Source organism: Carcharodon carcharias, chromosome 12 (genome assembly GCF_017639515.1).
Source record: "Carcharodon carcharias isolate sCarCar2 chromosome 12, sCarCar2.pri, whole genome shotgun sequence".
Lineage (NCBI taxonomy): Eukaryota > Metazoa > Chordata > Chondrichthyes > Lamniformes > Lamnidae > Carcharodon > Carcharodon carcharias.
The window spans coordinates 105,723,389-105,743,291 of record NC_054478.1 but is presented as its reverse complement, the minus strand read 5'-3'; the positions used below and the strand labels follow the sequence as shown (position 1 = coordinate 105,743,291).

Here is a 19,903-nt window from a genome sequence, read left to right as displayed (position 1 = left end):
TACATGTAGCTTTCAGTGATGCAAATGCATCACACTGTGTGCCTGACTGAATCTTAAATTGATTGTCAGCGTAATTCTTAGCACACTGAGAATTATTTAGCAGATTTTGTTCAATCGCAGGATCACATCTAATGTTGGACACTGTGTATTGAGTTTTGCAAGCAAGGGCTGGTTGGGAATGGTCTGTACCTTGCCCGTTGCGAACAACAGTTGGGAAATGCTATTTGATATGATCAGCCAGTCTTTGGGGCACACAGCCTACCTAGCGTAGCATCACACTGGCACCGAAATGCATAAACCATATTACTAAATTGCGTGAGAGGCAGAGCATATTTTTGGCTTGATGGTGACATCCTGTTAGAGGCAAACACCACTCATGTTGCTACTGCATAGCAGCAGTGTGAAGCACTGCGCCTGTTGCTCAAATTTTTGTGATATCTTGCCCTTCCAGGATAATCTGAGGTCGACTGGGCAATTTTCAGGGCCAAATGTGACAGCCTTAGTCACATTCATGAGTTGGTGCGCTAAAAATTACACTAACAACTGATTTAAGATTGTCAGTCAGGCTCACAGTGCGGCGCATTTGCATGTACTGCAAGCAACATATATTAATACATGGGGCCCTGTTCTTTACAGACAGAAAGAACATGTACCTGATCAGCTAAACACTGACTCATTCCTCAATGCTATGCCTTCACCAGTGTCAAGCTGCCTGGTTCAAATTTTAAACAATACATGGCAGTTAACTGTCAATCACTATCAATTGATGTATTCTCCATGGCAATGCGTCTACCAGAGTCCATTTGTCAAGCAATCAGCACTCTCTCATACAGTGTAAATCATTGTTTTCTCCTTATATTTGTATTCTTGCAAAGTGTCCTGATGAGTGCAAAATGAAAAGCTTCAACATGTCTCTTTTTTCAGCAAGACTGAAAGACAATTAGTTAATGTACAACTTCTGGACATGCATACAATTTCTGATCGTGACCATAAGGATTAGATACAAAAGTTTTAATTTCCTCTCCAACCACTCATTTCTGAATCCTACTGCACTATTGCTTCCTACAACTTATCATATCCCCAGCAGTACAGTATAGAGTTCTGATTTTCCAATCTATCCACAACCAGGATTTTCAGGTCCCACCAAAAGTCAATGGACTTTGGCTACCTCTCCAAATTTTCCATTCCTGCCTGCGACGATTCCTGTTGCGGGCGGGAACAGAAGAATTGGTGGTCCAAGGCTGCCACCAATTCAGCTCCCTGGCTAGTTTAGAGGAATTGCATACCGAGATTGCAATTGCTCTGCAAGTTACTTCAGGGATCGCATAAATAAATTCTGCATTATTCCCCTTCACTGCAAAGAACATTTGAGCTAAAAAGATTAATTACAATTAGTCAAAGACATCTTTTTTTTCTGGAAGTGAGGGGTCTGTCACAAACGTTGCTCATTTAATACTATAAGTGAGTTTAGTTTACTCCAAGTTTCCTACTTTTGCTAGTTCTCTGCCACCCCCTCAAAGGCCATCAACAATCTTGTCCACTGCAAACTGCCATGCCCAGAATGAGAGAGATCAGAGGCTTAGGTAGAGAACAGGAAAGCAAGTTTGTTCTCATAGCATCATATGGTCATTTACAGCACAGAAGGACAAAAGGAGGACATTAGACCCATCATGTCCATGCCAGCTCTCTGTGGAGCAATCAGTTCTATAGGAAATAGGAACAGGAGTCGGCCTCTCCAGCTTATTCTGCAATTCATTTAGATCATGGTTGATCTGTAGCTCAACTCTATTTACTCATTTTGCTCTGTATCTTTTTGGAACAGAATTTCAGATTTCCTCACCTGTGTGAGAAAAGGTCTTCGTGGTTTCATTTGCAAATGGGCTTAGCTCTACTCCTGTTCTGGATTGTTCCCTTATTCTAGATGCCAGCACCACAGGAAATAGTTTCTCTGCATCAACCCAATGGAATCTCATCATTTTATCTCAAGATAACCCCTTAATCTTCTAAGCTCAAGAGAATACCAAATTGACACTTTTTGTCCTCATAATTCAATGTTTTAAGTCCTGGTATCATTGTCGTGAACTGTGCTGTACCTCCTTCAATGCAATATATCTTTCCTGAGATTCAGTGGCCAAAATTGAATGCAATACTTCACATAGGGTCTGACTAAGGCCCTGTACAACTCAACCATTTCTTCACTTTTGCATTCAAGCCCCTTTGAGATGAGGTCAGCATTGTACCGTCATTAAAAACATTGGTTTTGAAGCAGCACAAATGTTGCACTTCACGGTGAAAGTAGTGCAAGAGGGAAGAAAACATAGTAGGAAATTAGCAGGCACTAGAGCCATATTGATCCTACTGCCTTGCACCACTCTCTTGCATCACTCTCTACAACCTGGTGCCATGTTCTAATTCAAATATTTCCACCAACACTGGCTGCATATACATTTCTGATATATTTGTTATGTTTGATACAAGATCAGCATTACGGGCATTTTCTTCTCTTTTCCCACCGACTGACAACAGCAGCATAAAAGCCCTAAACCTGCACAAATTGAATGTTTCTGTCATTGTATTCACATCGCCATTTAGATATAAAGAAAGGACAACAAAAGACCAAATAACTCATCCAACCGGTCCCATCCAGCCATAATGCAGAATGGTGCACCATCAATCCACCTCCCAATTACACTATCTTCTGTGAACTGGAAAAGAAAATTAATCAATTTCTAAGACATCCAAGGACAAACATGCAAGCCCCTGGAGGCTACAGTGACTAAATCAGTAACACCAGCTAAAACTCTAATACTCAGGGAATTTGTCCAATTCTTTTAGTGAATCCATGCTGACAATATTTGAAATTTGTATTCACTATAACTGCACTCTTACCTACAAGGAAACAGTCTACCAAATTTCTATATGTTTGTTTTATCACTTACATGCCAAGAAATGATAATGCTGCACTGGAAGTCATGTTAGATGGAGAAAACAATAGGAGGGCAGCCCTTTTTGGCACTGGAGGGCATCCTCTAGGACAAGTGTAGTGGGGGATGAAAGTTTCTTACCAAGTATGTCATACAAACGGGGAGCAAAACATACAGAAATACAGCAGAAACAAATTGAAATGGAAACTAACATTGTAAAGCTGCAGTGGTGGGAGACTAATTCTTAGATTTATTGAGATTTCGCTATCAACTACATTACTGCAGCACCAGACTGAGTCCAAGCATTTTTCTATTTCTTTTAAACTCTGACTAAATTGACTGTGTGCCCTGAAGCAAGAGAAAAGAACTTGCATTCATATAGTGCCTCACTACCTCAGGACATTCCAAATCACTTTACAATCAAATGAGTGCTTCTAAAGTGTTATAATGTAGGAAACACAGCAGCCAATTTGTACACATAACCATAAAGAAACAAAATGCAAATAAATTTTCCATTCAACCTATATATTTCCATTATAAATAATAATTTATTATCACCCTCTGGGTGAAAATGTTTTTCCTCACATCCCCCCAACCCTTGAACTTGTGACCCGTTATGACTGACCCTTCGACTAAGAGGAACAGCTGCTATCCACCCTGTCCATGCCCCTCATAATCTTGTACACCGCGATCAGGTCGCCCTCCAGTCTTCTCTGCTCCAACAAAAACAACCCAAGTCTATCCAACCTCTCTTCATAACTTAAATGTTTCATCCCAGGCAACATCCTGGTGAATTTCCTCTGCACCCCTCCAGTGCAATCACATCCTTCCTATAATGTGGCAATCAGAACTGCGCACACAATACTCCAGCTGTGGCCTCAACAAGGTTCCATACAATTCCAGCATGACCTCCCTACTTTTGTAATCTATGCCTCAATTGATAAAGGCAAGTGTCCCATATGCCTTTTTCGCCACCCCACTAACATGCCCCTCTGCCTTCAGAGATATATGGACACACACGCCAAGGACACTTTGTTCCTCAGAACTTCCTAGTGTCAAGCCTTTCAATGAATACTTCCTTATCAAATTATTCCTTCCAAGTGTATCAGCTCACACTTTTCAGGGTTAAATTCCAACTGCCACTTATCTGCCCATTTGACCATCCCGTCTATACCTTCCTGTAGCCCAAGGCACTCAAACTCACTGTTAACCACCCGGCCAATCTTTGTGTCATCCGCAAACTTACTAATCCTAGCCCACTATGTCGTTTATATAAATGAAAAATAATAGGGGACCCAGCACAGCTCCCTGTGGTACACCACTGGACACTGGCTTCCAGTCACTAAAGTTGCCTTCTGTCATCACCCTCTGTCTCCTACAACTAAGCCAATTTTGAATTAACCTTATCAAATTACCCTGTATCCCATGTGCATTTGCCCTCTTTATAAGTCTCCCATGTGGGACCTTGTCAAAGGCTTTGCTGAAATCCATATCAACTACATCAACTGCACTACCCTCATCTACACACTTGGTCACCTCCTCAAAAAATTCAATCAAGTTTGTTAGGCATGACCTCCCTCTGACAAAGCCATGCTGACTATCCCTGATCAAACCTTGCCTCTCCAAGTGGAAATAGATTCTCTCTTTCAGAATTTTCTCCAATAGTTTCCCCACCACTGATGTGAGATTCACTGGTCTGTCTTTCCCTGGCTTATCTCTACAACCCTTCTTAAATAGTGGAACCACATTAGCTGTTCTCCAGTCCTCTGGCACATCCCCCATGGCCAGAGAGGAATTAAAAATTTGGGTCAGAGCCCCTGCGATCTCCTCCCTTGCCTCCCTCAGCAGTCTGGGACATGTCATCCAGACCTGCAGATTAGTCCATTTTTAAGCCTGCCAACACCTCCAATACCTTGCCACTCCCTATATCAATTTGCTCAAGAACCTTGCAGTCTCTTTCCCTGAGTTCCATACCTTCATCCTCTTGGGTGAAGATGGATGTGAAGCATTCGTTCAACACTCTACCGATGTCCCCTGGCTCCACCCATAGATTGCCCTCTTGGTCCCTTATGGGCCCTACTCTTTCCCTGGTTATCCTCTTCCCATTGATATACTTATAGAATATCTTGGGATTTTCCCTACTTTTACCAGCCAGAGCTTTCTCATATCCCCTTTCTGCTTTCTTAAGTTCCACCCTGCACTTTCTGTATTCCACTAATGCCTCCGCTGATTTGCTCCCCTTGTACCTGCTAAAAGCCTCTCTTTCCCTTCTCATCATATCCTGAATATCTCTGGTCATCCATGGTTCTCTGGGCTTGTTACTCCTTCCTATCACCCTAGAGGGAACATGTTGAGTCTGTACCCTCCCCATTTCCTTTTTGAATGCCCCCCACTGCTCTTCTGTAGATTTTCCCACAAGTAGCTGTTCCCAGTCTACCTTGGCCAGATCCTGCCTTACTTTACTAAAATCCGCTCTCCCCAATCCAAAATTTTTCTTTGAAACTTGTCTATTTCTTTGTCCATAACAAGCTTAAAATGTACCATGTTGTGGTTGCCATCACTAAAATGCTCCCCCACCACTACCTCAGCCACCTGTCTGGCTTCGTTCTCCAGAATTCGGTCCAGCACTGCGCCGTCCCTTGTTGGGCCTGCACTAAATGTGCACAGAAAGAAGCTCAAAATGTGGCACTTCAGTGAGGTGCTGAACAGCCAAGGCCAGGCTTTCCCCCAGTTCTTAATAAGGTGTCAGCCTGATAATGTGGCACTTGTGCTAGAGATGGACTCCGCCAGTCTCTCTCCAGTTGTGTGCAGTGTGGCTGGAAATGCTTGATGGAATCACTCTCATTTTTTGCTGCTGTTTTAGACTAGTCCTCTTTGTTGCCAGCCCTCGAGCTCAGTATGTGCTTTCAGTTGAGCAAAGCCTAGAAGATCATGTGCCCTCTAATGGGGACTCTCCATTGTTGAACATGGAAGACCCCCATCTCTCCTTCTCCAGTGGCCAGGCATGTCAACATCTGGCCTGTCTCCAGCTTCTACTCTGCAGCTGTCAAAGTGGAAAAGACTGGACAGCCACCTCTGGTTCTCTGCAGCTCCTTGGTCATATGTACTCTTTTCTCCTGCAAGGTTCTGCACCCTCTCATTTTGACTGACCTCATCAGTTGTGAAGTGTACATAAGTCCCAGTTCTAGCAAAAAAAAGCCACCTAGCTATCCATAACTTGTGAGATGCACTTGTGGGCAGCAGATTGCAGGATTCAACAAATATCACCTGCAGATCCTTGGAAGGAGCATGAGGCATAGATATTAAGGCTGTGATGACCTTGACCACCACAGGTAATACATGTCCACCTGGGCCACAGCAAGGGATCATCATGGAGGGAACAAATGCCAGCTACCACCTAATAGGAAACTGAGTCTCCTGAGGCACTGGTGTACAGGAAACTTATCCTCTGCCTCTATACCCATGTTGCAGGCATCACCTCCACACACATCCCCTCTATCCTGTGGAATACAGGTGGTTGAGGAAAAGATTGCTCCTGTTGTTCCAGCTGCTCCTCTTGTTCCTCATCTGAGGTCCAAGATAGAGATGGACCCATCCTGGTCTGAAGGTTGACAGATGGGAAGTGCAGAACAATTGCAAAAATCACCAAAGGTAGCAGAAATGACCCCCAAGGTATTGGAAATCACCTACAAAGCAACGAAAGCACATTCTCAGAACAAGTCCTGAGAACAAAAACCTTTCATTTAAGTAAGGAAATGGGTGTTAGATCTCACTATTTAAAACATTTTTTGACTGTCAATTGCTCAGCCCCATCAAATTTCACTGTCCTCGTCTTGTTTTCCCCAAGTCCCTGAAAGCTCGTGAAACCCATGCACACACTGTTAAATTGAGAATCCACAGGAGTTTCCCGCATGCTGCAGTGTGCGCTCTGGTTAAAGACAGAAGTTGGCAGGCTCCTGCCAACTTTCTGACAGGCTGGCAGTTTCAGCTGTTTTAACTTGCTGCCCTCACAGAAATCCACCCACCTTGACAAATTAAAATTCCCTTGTCAGGCAGGCTGAGCTGGCTCCATGAGGACATGACCTATATTGGGAGATTGGAACCAAATTGATTCTCTACGATGGACTTGTTATATTCACTCAATAAGGTTCTTTGAGCTGCTCTGTCATTCAATATGATCATGGCTGAACTTCTACATCAACTCCACTTCACCACCCTATCCACATATCCTTTGATTACCTTAGCGCCCAAAAATCTACCTTGTTCTTGAAGATGCTCATCAACTGAGCATCTAGAACCCCCAGGATAGATAATTCCAAAGAAATTATTTTGAAATGACTTTTGATTTGTGCCAATTTCGTACTGATATTTCTTTTGAAGCAGGCGTCCATAAAAGGCAAGTGTCTTAATGTGAATTTTCATTTCACAATCATTTTAATTTGGAAAATTACATAATTTAGTGTGCAATGTCAACTGCCAGACTGTAACACACCATTCTGTTTCCTGAAATCTGGTGATCTACATTAAGCTTTCCAAAGGCATCACAGTTATTGTACCAGCTGCTACCCAGGTTAGCAGCTGATGCAATAATTGTGAAGCTGTTGACATTTTCAGTTTTTTTTCATAATGTTTCTAAATCCACAAAGACAAACTCAAATAGATGTAAGATCATACAAGTTGTGAAAGCCTGAAGGAACAGGTCCATATTCATAAGTCATTTACAGCACAGGAGGTGGCAATTAGGCCTACTGAATCTTTGCCAGCTCTCTTGTGGAGCAATCAGCTCTACAGGAATTAGGAACAGGAGTAGGCCCCTCCAATGTATTCTGCATTTCAATTAGATTATAGTTGATCTATAGCTCCATTCTATTTACTCGTTTTGTTCTGCATCTTTTTGGAACAGAATTTTAGATTTCCATCACCTTTGTGTGAAAAGTTGTTTCCTGGTTTCACCTGCACAAGGGTTTAGCTCTAATTCTGTTCTGGATTGTTCCCCTTGTCCTGGATTCCAGCACCACAGGAAATAGTTTCTCTGCATCTACCCAATCAAATCTCATCATTTTAAACACCCCATCCCAAGATAATCCCTTAATCTTCTAAACTCAAGAGAATACCAAGTTGATGCTATCTGTCCACATAAGGTAATATTTTAAGTCCTGATATCACTGTGGTGAACTATGCTGTACCTCCTTCATCGCAATGTATCCTTCCTGAGATTCAGTGACCAAAACTGAACGCGGTACTTCACATAGGGCCTGACTAAGGCCCTGTACAACTCGAGCATTTCTTCACTCTTGCATTCAAACCTCTTTGAGGTAAAGTCAATATTGCACTGACATTAAAAAGGTTGGTTTTGAACAATCACAAATATCGCACTTAATGGAGAACGCGGTTTAAGACGAAAGAAAAAATAGCAGGAAATTAGCAGGCACTAGAGCCAGACTGATCCTACTGCCTTGCTCTCTCTCTACAATCTAGTATCGTGCTCTATTTCAAATATTTCCACCAACAGTAACTGCATATATCAAACATAACAAATATATCAGAATGTTTAAGATCAACATTACCAGCACTTTCTTCTTTTTCTCACTGACAGCAGCATGAAACCCCTAAACATGCACAAATTGGATGTTTCTATCCCTGCATTTGTATGGCCATTTGGATATATAGAAAGGACAGCAAAAGACCAAATGATTCATCCAACTGATCCCATCCAGCCATGATACATCATGATGCACCATTATATACATTAGGCTGTGTAGTTAAAGCTGTAATATTTCACTGACTGGTGAAAGCATACCAATGTAATATAATAGTATTCCATGACAAAGCAGCAGGACAAACATTTGCACCAATTCCCTTTCATACTTAGGAGTAGAAAAGCTATTAAAAAGGGAAAGACTAAGTTAAAACAGGGAATGGGAGTGTTTCCAGTATACTACTCAGTTTCACTCCTGTTAAAGCAGAAAGATCCAGTTTCTGACAGCAGAACTAAAAGCTATCCAGAAGTAGATTTGGAAAGAATCCTTTCACATGAGTACACCCTAACACTCCCCAGAATCGGGTTCTAAAGTCATCTGAAAACCACTTTGTAGGGCTCATCCATCAACGTCACTTTGCAATTTCATATAGAAATACATAGACTTACAACAGAAGTCCATGTAGGTGGGTGCACTCCTCAGGAGCAAATAGTCTCAATCACAGTTACCTACTTAGTTCACATAGCTCTTGAACCTCTTTTCCTTCATCCACCCAAGCAATCTGAACTTGATTCTGCATCAGCTACAAACCCTAGAAGTGAATTCCACAGCCTCAAAATTCCGTATGAAGAAGTTTCTCTGGTTCTCTGTTCTAAACTCCGTTTAATCTTGTTTTCATGGTTCATTGCTTTTGGCACCTCAGTTAAGGGAAGCAGACTGCAGTTATGTACCCTGTCCCACCCTTTCATAATGTTAAATGCCCTGCAGATTCTGCATTGTTCGAAGGAAAAATTTCTTACTTTTCAAGGCTTTTTGTATTTTTATTTCACCATTGCAGGGAACGTCTTACTGAACCTGTGTGGTACCCTCTCCAAAGCCTCAACATCACCTGTAGCGCAGAGCCCAACATTAGTTTCTAACTAAGAGCTTATTTTTTTTTATTATATAGATTATATAGATATAGAATATTAGCCCCTGGCTTTTATATTCTTTACATCTTAAGGTAAAAGATAGAATTATATCCTTTTTTATACACAGCTGCATCAACCTCTATTCTTCTGAAGTATCGCATTCACTTGCAATCAGGCTGTAGTTACTTTTGCAGCAGCTCACATTTTCTGGCTTGCAGTTTCATCTGCCACCTTTAATTCCATCTGATCAATGCAGTTTCCTTTTGTCTTCTAAGGGATCAACTATACCTCCTATTTTGGTACTGTCATCAAATTTCAACACAACTCCTTTTAGGCATAAATACAAATGACTAACACACAGAGTGAACAGAAGTGGTCTAAGAACTAAGCCCTGAGGGACATCACTACCCACTTCCAATCATTCTAAAAAAATGCCCTCAACTCCGACTCCGTTTTCTCCCTTCAAACTTATTTTCAATCTAGTGTTATCCTTTCCCTAATTCTATACCATTTAATCTTCTACAGGAACCTCATATGTGGTACCTTGTTAAAGGCTTTCCTAAAATCTATGTACACTGCATCTCCCCCATCCACAAGTCTCCTGCCTCCTCAAAAAAGCCTGTGAGGAGTGTCTAACCTGCTAAGCCCCTTCAGAATCCTGTATATTTCACGTTTCTAGAGATCAATACGTATTTTAGAAATTCCATTCTCCTCTCTCCAGTGATAAACAGATAATTAAAATCTCTCAGACTTCCCTCTCAAAGCTGAACATGGATTTCCTCATCCATTTCCTTCCCCCTATTTGGAGGTCTGTACCACAATCTGCCTTTTTGACCTCTGGGCTTCAGTCATACCGTTTGTCTGTATCCATTCCTTGTCTTTACCAACACTCCCCTACAGTTTATATTTCCTTTTTAATCAGTAACATCACCCCATCCTGATTTTTATTGCCTGATTATAACCAGATTATGTTTATTTTCCACTCTTGTCCTTTTTGCAACCAGGTTTCTGTTAATGCTATAAATTCTTGATAATCCTGAAAAATATTTGCTTCCAATTTTTTAAGTTTATTTTGCACACTCTAAATAGCAATATATGCTTGCATTTTTAAATACTGCTCCTTTACAATTACTTATTTGTCTAAATTCCCCCCTCCCTTCAATTCAGTACTTTCCCTCCAGTTATAATCAGTCCATTTAATTTTATTCCCCTACCTCCCTATCTATCTTGCTAAATTATTTTCTGCTTGAATATTATCTTCATTTATCAGATTATCCTGGCTAATTTTATTTTCCCACCTCCTTCATAATTCAAAAATCCCTTGTCACTCCTTGTTAACCATTTTTATAGCCCATCCTGACAGATTAGCTCCCATCTTTCCCAAACTGATGTCAGTGCCTGAAGTGTAATTCCCATTCCTGATAAAACTCCTTTAACATTGAATTCTCAATCTTCTAGTCCTTCACTACAGTACTCTATTGTAAGTACTGGAAGTAATTATGATATCACCATCCATTTAAGCCTAACATAAAGTGTGTTTACTAATTTCCCAAATTCATTTTGAAAGGCTTCAGCCCTCTCTTTACCTCCACAATTAGCTGCCACATAGACGACAATAAATAGAATGCATGTATAAGAGTATTGGACCAAAGAAAGCAATGACAATAATAAAAACAATTACATACAAGGCTACTTTTCCTAAATAAAGGCTAACGTACTTGTTGAAATTCTCCAAATGTATTGCATTTCACCAGTTCAAATACTCTGTTACATAAATATATTCCAAAGAACATAATTACATAAAAGTCAATTTCATACTCTACTATATTAAAATATTAGACCCTCAACTGTGAGGCTAAGCTTCAAATGCCAACTTCAACTGATCACATGAGGGGTACCTAAAACTTTTGCTGGTCTCAGTCAGTCCAAACCACAAGGTCCCTTTCCAAATTACTCAAGTAAATCTCCTGGGAGGACTGGCCAAAAAAAAAAAGACAACATATACTGAGAGGCAATGCATTGCCTTTTAGACCAAGGAACATAGGAAATAGGAACAGGAGTAGGCTATTTGGCCCCTCAAGCCTGCTCTACCATTCAACTGGACAAGAGCAGATTTTCTACCTCAATGCCATTTTCCTGCATTATCCCATATCCCTTGATATTTTTAATATCTAGAAATCTAATTGATTTCTGTCTGGAATATACTTCATGACTGAGCCTCCACATCTCTCTGGGGTACAGAATTCCATGAGGTGGAGGAGATGGTGGTTGGAGTGGGGTTGGGGGTGAATAATAAGGTGCAAGGAGCTATTTTTGATTTCAGAAAGAGAAATAGGGCCGGATCTTCCCCTCAGCGTTGGGAACCGGGAGTTGTGCCCTTTCCCGACCGTATCAAGTCCTCCCACAGTATATTCATCTCCATGAGACATGGACAGGCATGGTTCAGGTCTGCCACCTCCCTAAGCAGGCCTGAGACAGTGACGGAGGAGTGAAGGTAACATAGCGGTCTGGGTAGAAGGACCATCTCTGTTCTCTGGATCATCAGCCCACTCCTCTACATGGTTGTTGGCCCCCTAGCCCTCACCCCTCATCCAGCCCCATGCCCCCTCATATTCCCCACATTCAATCCCATGCCCCTTCATAGTCCCCATCCCTGCAGGCCCATGTCCCTGCCATGGCCCTTCCACGCTCCCTCATATCGCCTTCAAATCCTCCTTTGCCCCCTCAATTCCCCATGCCCCTTCTATACCATATCTCCTCCAAACACCTTCCATGCCTCCTAATATTTGCCCTCATATCCCTCGTGCCTTCTCATATCGCCCATGCCTCTTCCAATCCCCCATATCGCCCTCCATGCCCCCTCATATCCCCATACCCATTTATATCCAACATGCCCATTCCATGCCCCCCTCAATCCCCCATGCCTCTTCCATTATCCCCGTGCATCCTCCATTCCCACTCTACCTGGATCCACCATGTACATATCAAATGAGTCATTGGCAAGCCTACTTCACTATTTTCATTCCAGAAGCATTTCAAACAGGCTTTGAAAATCTCCTTTGGAAAAAGTTGACACTTATGAGGTTGTAAGATGATCAATCAACCACAGCCATTCATAATGAGGCCATCTGGAAAAACAGATGCCTGGCCATCTGTTCAAAGTGCTTCTTTGGATACAGATCATTATGAATGCTTGACTAGGCTCCAAGAATAGCTAATGGACTTACCTCAGCACGGGTCTATTCACACAGCTTAAAGGGGAGGACTAGCATGTTTAATTAACATCCTTATTACCTTGTAATAAGTTGTTCTTTTTTTGATGTGGTTTTCCAATGCCTGTTTGTTTATTTTGACAAGTTTTAGAGATGAAATGGATTAAAGCTTTTGCCATTGATACTATGAATGATTGTGGTTGATTGACACTTTAGGGGGCTGTACAATCAGTTATTGTTTTCAAACAGATATTCTATGCCTCTTTGCGCATTCTGTCAGTTTCAGGAGCATTTCAAAGACTTGGCAATGGCTCACTGGTTCTATACATATTGGATACTGGGAGAGTATGGAGGATGAATGGGGGACATGGGTGATATGAGGTGACACTGGCAAGAACTTTTAAATGTATCTGTCAAAAGGTTCCTGATTTCTCAGCAGGGTTCCCCCAAAATGACTTATTTGGCTGAATTCCCATAGCCTTCTCGCCTACATTCCCATTCACCTACACGAAAATAACAAAAGCAGGGAAATTTGAATTTCCAGCAGGAACTTAAACTGCGAACCCAACACCACTTTGAGTGAGTGCGGGTTGTGACCCACCACAACTCCCAAATAATGACATTTATGTGCACCAGGAATCTACGGGTAAATTCAAAATTGTGGTCCCGCATGTCTCCACTTTTACGTTCCTGATTTGGGTTTGCTCCAAGTTGGGAAACAAAAATTCAGCCCCGTATTCTTAAAAGTATGGTCTTCTGCCACATAAAGTAGGCTTGTAAAAGAAAAGTTTTTTTTTTAATAACGGTTGCCTAAAGGAGATGAACAGCACTGCAAACTTAAATATAGTTTAATGCTTAAGTGTTAGTTTTGAATTGAAATTGGATATTAAATTATGGAACTTCTGAATCAGAGAGCCTTGAGTTTCCAAACAAGTTTGTAGCAATTCCTATTATCTGTGCCTCTTTATTAAAGAACCATTTAAGATAGCCACAAGTGTTCTGCAATGTGAATTACAACTGCATCTTAAAATAAAATTAGAATAATGTACACAAAAGTATTATATTTTAATAAACTACATTCTGGTAGAAAGGAGGTGATACAAATATTTACCAACTTATCCTTCAAATATTACAATTATTTGTATGGGAAAACAAATGCATAAAATTGTCACCCTAATGAAGCTCTCCGTGACCTTTGGCAATAGATTATCATTCTTAAGTCCCTGAACTATTCTATCACACACTAATTGGTCTATTCAGTTCATTACCATTCAACCACAGTAGATGCTGAACTGCATTTAAAAAGCCTTCCCTTGAATGCAATTTGCTTAGTGAATTACAAATATATCTAAATCTCATTCATTCACTGGCTTTCTCTTTTTCCTTGACTGAAGAGTACAATATACTTATCATTAAGTCATCACATTCTGGTTCAGCATTATTTTCAAGACTGACAGGCAGTTCATACATTGATTTTAGTAATTAATGCTTCACATGCCATAGGACCTCTTCTGTGAAGATGCTATTCAAAAGCTAGCGAATACCCTGTGACAACTACAAGACACTGGATGCAACTACATTATGGACAATTAAGTCAGTGGTGTATTGCAACCCACCGGGTACACACTTGTAAGCTTCACACAAATATTGGCATAAATCTTGCACTCTGTGTTGGCAACATAAATGGGCTAAATTTAGCATGGTATTAACAATCTCATAATGTTGGATATAATAGTGCAGGGACTATATAGTCTATGGGCCACATACAGCATATAAGTCTGGGCAACCCAGCACCCAAAGCCAAGGCAACTCAGTTTTGTTTGCAATTACAGTTATTATTCTTCCCTGGTTTGTAATGCCTCAAACTTCATGGGCCTGAAGTTTGTGAAGAGCTAAAGCCCTATTATTGGATAATCCTCAATCAGAATACTCAAAATCAATTAGTCTCCACCACTTACACAGGATATATGTCTCAGAAACATGCCACTCAGGCCAATCAATCCATAATGGTGTTTTTCGCTCCACTCAAGCCTCCTCCCATCTTTTCTCATCTAAATCCACCATTGTAACCTTCTATTCCCTTCTCCCTCATTTGCTAGTCGAGATTCTCCTAACTATTCACTTCAACCCCTCCCTACGGTAGGAAGTTCCACATTTTCATACTCTTTGGGTAAAGAAGTTTCTTCTGAATTCCCTTTTATATTTTTGGCCTCTAGTTATTCTCTTCCCCTCAAGAGAAAACACTCTCTATCAAAACCTTTCATAATTTGAAAGGCCTTTATTAGATCATCCCTCAGCCTTCTTTTTTCTAGAGAGACCCAGACTGTCAATCCTTTCGTGTTACGTATACCAGGCACTACTGGTTTGGGAAGTACTGTTGATAAAGCCAAATTATTGTAGTGCATCTTGTAGATGATGTACACTGGAGACACACTGGGCCAGTGCGAGAGGAAATGAATGTTTAAGGTGGTTAATGAGGTGCCAATCCAATGAGCTACTTTAACCTGGTTGGTATACTTGAGTGTTGCCTTGTAGATGGCGGACAGATTGTAGGATATCAGGAGTTAAGTTACTCACTTCAGGATACCTAGCCACATCTTGTATTCTAGCCACAGTATATGTGGCTCACCCAGATAGGTTTCTGGCCAATGGTGACCCCACCCCCCGGGATGTTGAAGGTGGGGGATTTGACAATGATAATGCCTTGGAACGTCATGGGAAACTGGTTAGACTCTCTCTTGTTGGAGATGGCCATTGCCTGGCACTTGTGTGGTGGTAATGTCACTTGCCACATATTAGCCCAAGCCTGGATGAGAAGCTTCAGTTATGAAGATAGATTGGTGAAGTTAGGACTACTTTCCTTGGTAAAAAGAAGGCTGAAAAGAGATTTGATAGAGGTTTTCAGAGGGGTCTGGACAGAATCGATAGGGAGAGGGCACTGATTTAAAATAACTGAAAAAAGAAGCAAAAGTGGTATGAGAAAAAACTTTTTCATGTAACGAGCGGTTAAGGTCTGGAATTTCCCCTACCGTCAACATCCTGGGGGGTGGGGTCACCATTAGCCAGAAACTTATCTGGGCAAGCCACATAAATACTGTGGTTAGAATAAAAGCTAAATGGCTGGGTATCCTGAAGTTGAGTAACTTATCTCTTAATTCCCCAAAGCCTGTCCACCATCTACAAGGCACGTCAGGAACATGATGGGATATGGTCTGCTTGCCCAGAAAAGATTTACATGAATCTTTTCTGCACGGTCTCCAATACCTTCACATCCTTCCTAAAATGCAGCATCCAGAACTGGATGAAATACAGGCTGAACTAGTGTCTTATACAAGCTCAACATAACTTCCTCGTTCTTGTACTCTGTGTCCCAATTAATAAAGTCTAGGATACTGTATGCTTCAATTAACTACTCTCTCAACCTGTCCTGCCACCTTCAGTGACTTATGCACATATACATCCAGGTCCCTCTGCTTCTGCAACCCCTTGAGAATTGTACCCTTTATTTTATATTGCCTCTCCATGTTCTTTCTACCAAAATGAATCACTTCACATTTCTCTGCATTAAACTTCATCTGCCATCTGTCCACCCATTGCACTAACTTGTCTATGTCCTTTTGAAGTTCTACACCATCCTCCTCAAAATTCACAATGCTTCCGAGTTTCGTATCAACTGCAAACTTTGCCCTGAATACCAAGGCCTAGGTCATTAATATATATCAGGAAAAGCAAGGCTCCCAACACTCACCTCTGCAGAGCTCCACTACAAACCTTCCTTCAACCTGAAAAAGATCCATTAACCACAACTCTCTATTTCCTGTCACTCGGCCAACTTCATATCCATGTTGCTATTTTCCTTTTTATCCCATGAGTTACAACTTTGTTGACAAGTTTGTTGTGCAGCACTATATCAAATGCCTTTTGGAAGTCTATGCACACCACATCAACAGCATTGCCCTCATCAAACATCTCTGTTACCTCCTCAAAAAGCTCTGGTCAACCATGATTTTCCCTTAAAAAAATACCTTTCCTTAATTAACCCACATTTGTCCATGTGGCTATTAATGTTTTCCCAAATTATTGTTTCTAGAAGCTTCCCCACTACCTGCACTAGCTGGACTTGTATATCCTTTTTTGAACAAGGGTGTAACGTTTGCAAATCTCCAGTCCTCTTGGACCACCCCACAATCTGAGGAATACTGAAAAATTATGGCCAGTGACTCTACAATTTCCACTCTCACTTCCCTCAGTATCCATGGATGTATCTCATCCGATCCTGGTGCCGTATCAATTTTAAGTACAGACAGTCTATCCAATGCCTCCTCCTTAACAACTTTAAGCCCTTCTAGTGTCTGAATTACCTCCTGTTTCACCATGGCCTGGGTAATATCATCTTCCTTCATAAAGACAGATGCAAAGTATTCATTTAATAATTCAGATATGCCCTATGCCTCCATGCGTAAATCCCCTTTTTGGTCCCTATTCACCCCACCTCCTTCATTATTACCACCTTTTATTATTTATATGTCGATATAAGATTTTGGGATTCCTTTTTATGTTGGCTGTCAGTCTCTTTTCATACTACCTCTCAGCTTCTATTTGCTTTCCTACCTTCCCTCTGAACCTTCTCTTTTCAGCCTGGTTCTCAATTATATTTTACCTGACATCTCTTTTTTCTTAATTTCTATCTCTTTTGTCATTCAAGGAACCCTGGCCTTTTTTGCCCTACCTTTCCTTTTTGAGGGAATATGCCTTGACCGTGCCCGAACTCTCTCACCTTTGAAGGTTGCTCATTGTTCAGCTACCATTTTTCCTGTCAACCTTTGGCTCCAATTTATTCAGTCCAAATCTATTCTTACCCCATTGAATCTGGCTTCCCGCTACCACCACCGCCCCAGTAATTATTCGTACTCTGGATTGCTCTTTGTCCTTTTCCATAGTGAGCCTAAACATTCTGATACAATGATCACTGTCCCCTAAGTGTTCTACTGACACTTGATTCACTTGGGCCACCTCATTCCCAAGAAGCAGGTATAGCAGTGCCTCCATTCATATTGAACTAGAAACATACTGCTCCAGAAAATTTTCCTGAACACATTCTAGGAACTCTTGCCCCTCTCTTCCCTTTACATGGTTATCCCAGTCTATATTCAGATAATTAAAGTCCCTCATTATAACTACTCTATCATTCTTGCACCTCTTTGTAATTTCCTCACAAATGTGTTCATCTACATCCTTCCCACTAGTTGGTGGCCTATAGACTACACCGAGCAATATAACTGCATATTTTTTGTTCCTTAGCTCTTGCCAAATAGATTCTGTCCTTGACCCCTCTGGGACATCCTCTTTCTCCAGCGCTGCAATGCTCTCCTTAATCAATACCACCGCACCTCCCCTTTTTTTCCTCCCTTCCTATCTTTCTTGAACACCTTGTATCCAGGAATAATTAATACCCAGTCCTGCCCTCCTTTGAGCGAGGCCTCTGTTATAGCTACAACATCGTATTTCCACATGGCAATCTGCACCTGTAACTCACCAATCTTACTTACCACACTCTGTGCATTCACATACATACCCCAGTGACCAAGGTTTTGACTTTATTACTTATTCTAGTGCTATCTCTTCCAGTATTCTGTGCACAGTGGTATTCCTCTTTGATATTATCTCCTGGTTCCCACACTCCTGCCAGGTTAAATGCTGCCCAAAAGCACTAGCAAAATGCCCCACAAGGAACTCAGTCCCAGCTCTATTTAGGTGCAACCATATCTAGGTCCCATCTCCCCCAGAGTCAGTCCCAATGTCCCACGAATCTAAAACCCTCCCTCCTGCACCATCTTTTCAACCACGCATTCATCTGCTTTATCCTTCTATTTCTATCCCTCCTTGGTCATGGTACTAGGGGTAATCCAGAGATTACTATGCTTGAGGTCCTGCATGCTAATTTCCTACCTAGCTCCCTAAATTGTGACTACAGAACCACTTCCCTCTTTCTGCCTATGTTGTACCCCCTGTACACCTGTGATGCCATGGCTCTGGCTGTGTTCCCCAAATGAACCATCAGTTTCATCAGTATTTACTGGTTGTAGAGTGGGATGCATTCAGAGGACTCCTGCATTACCTGCCTGTTCCTTTTTGTTGGTCTGGTCATCACCCATTCCCTCTCTCCTCGCATAACCTGAAGCTGTGGGATGACCACATCCATAAACGTGCTATCCATGAAGCTCTCAATCTCATGGATGTGCTGCAGTGGAGCCAACGGCTGCTCAAGTTACGAAACCCAGAACTCAAGCTGCTTCAACTGATGAGACTTCTTGCACAAATGGTTATCCAGGACACGGGAGGAGTACTGGAGTTTCCACATAACACAGGATGTGCACTCTAGAGTTTGGAGCAATCCTGCTGTTTTTTTATTTATTACTTGACCTTGCTACTGCTAATAAACCTTTTCGATATTAATAAGCCTTACTGATGTTAATAAACTTTACTATTACTAATAAACCTTACTAATACTGATAAATTTCACTATTACTTAACAGGCCTTCCCAGTAACAAATGTTACCTAAAAATAAAAGATATCTCACCAGCTACTCACTTGTTACTTATTATTGATAGTTAATATAATAATTTTTAATCTGTTGTTTAGAACAAATCCCTAATACTCACCAGTTAATCAACTTATGACTTCCCTGTGACATCATACCTCGATTTTTGTTTCTGAACCCACAGACTGTAAATGCCAGCCCTGAACTCTAGCGCTCTCTCTCACCACTTTAACAGCCCCGAATTCTTGTTATCTTTCTCCCATCACTTTCATGGCCCACTATGAAGCAGCTGAAGACAGCTGGGCCTAAGACACTGCACTCAGGAACTCTTGTAGCAAATTAATCGGGCTGAGATGAATGGCCTCAAACACCCAGCACCATATTCCTCTGTGTTTTGCCTGATTCCCATTGACTACTATTTTACCAGCGGTCCTTCATGCCAAACTCGGTCAAAAACTGTCATCGTGTCAAGATCAGTAACTTTCACCTCACATCTGGAATTCAGCTCTTTTGTCCATGTTTGGACCAAGGCTGTAATGAGGTCTGGGGCCAAGTGATTCTGATGGAACCCTAACTCAACATTAGTGAGCAGATTACTGATAAGTGCCAATTGAT

At 41.4% G+C, this 19,903-nt stretch overlaps 1 protein-coding gene across 2 annotated transcripts in view; it reads right to left on the bottom strand.

The window, feature by feature from the left end:
• Positions 1-19,903, bottom strand: part of plcl1 (phospholipase C like 1) — a 477,974-nt gene that overhangs the window by 430,787 nt on the left and 27,284 nt on the right. The gene's annotated exons all lie outside the window — the stretch shown is intronic.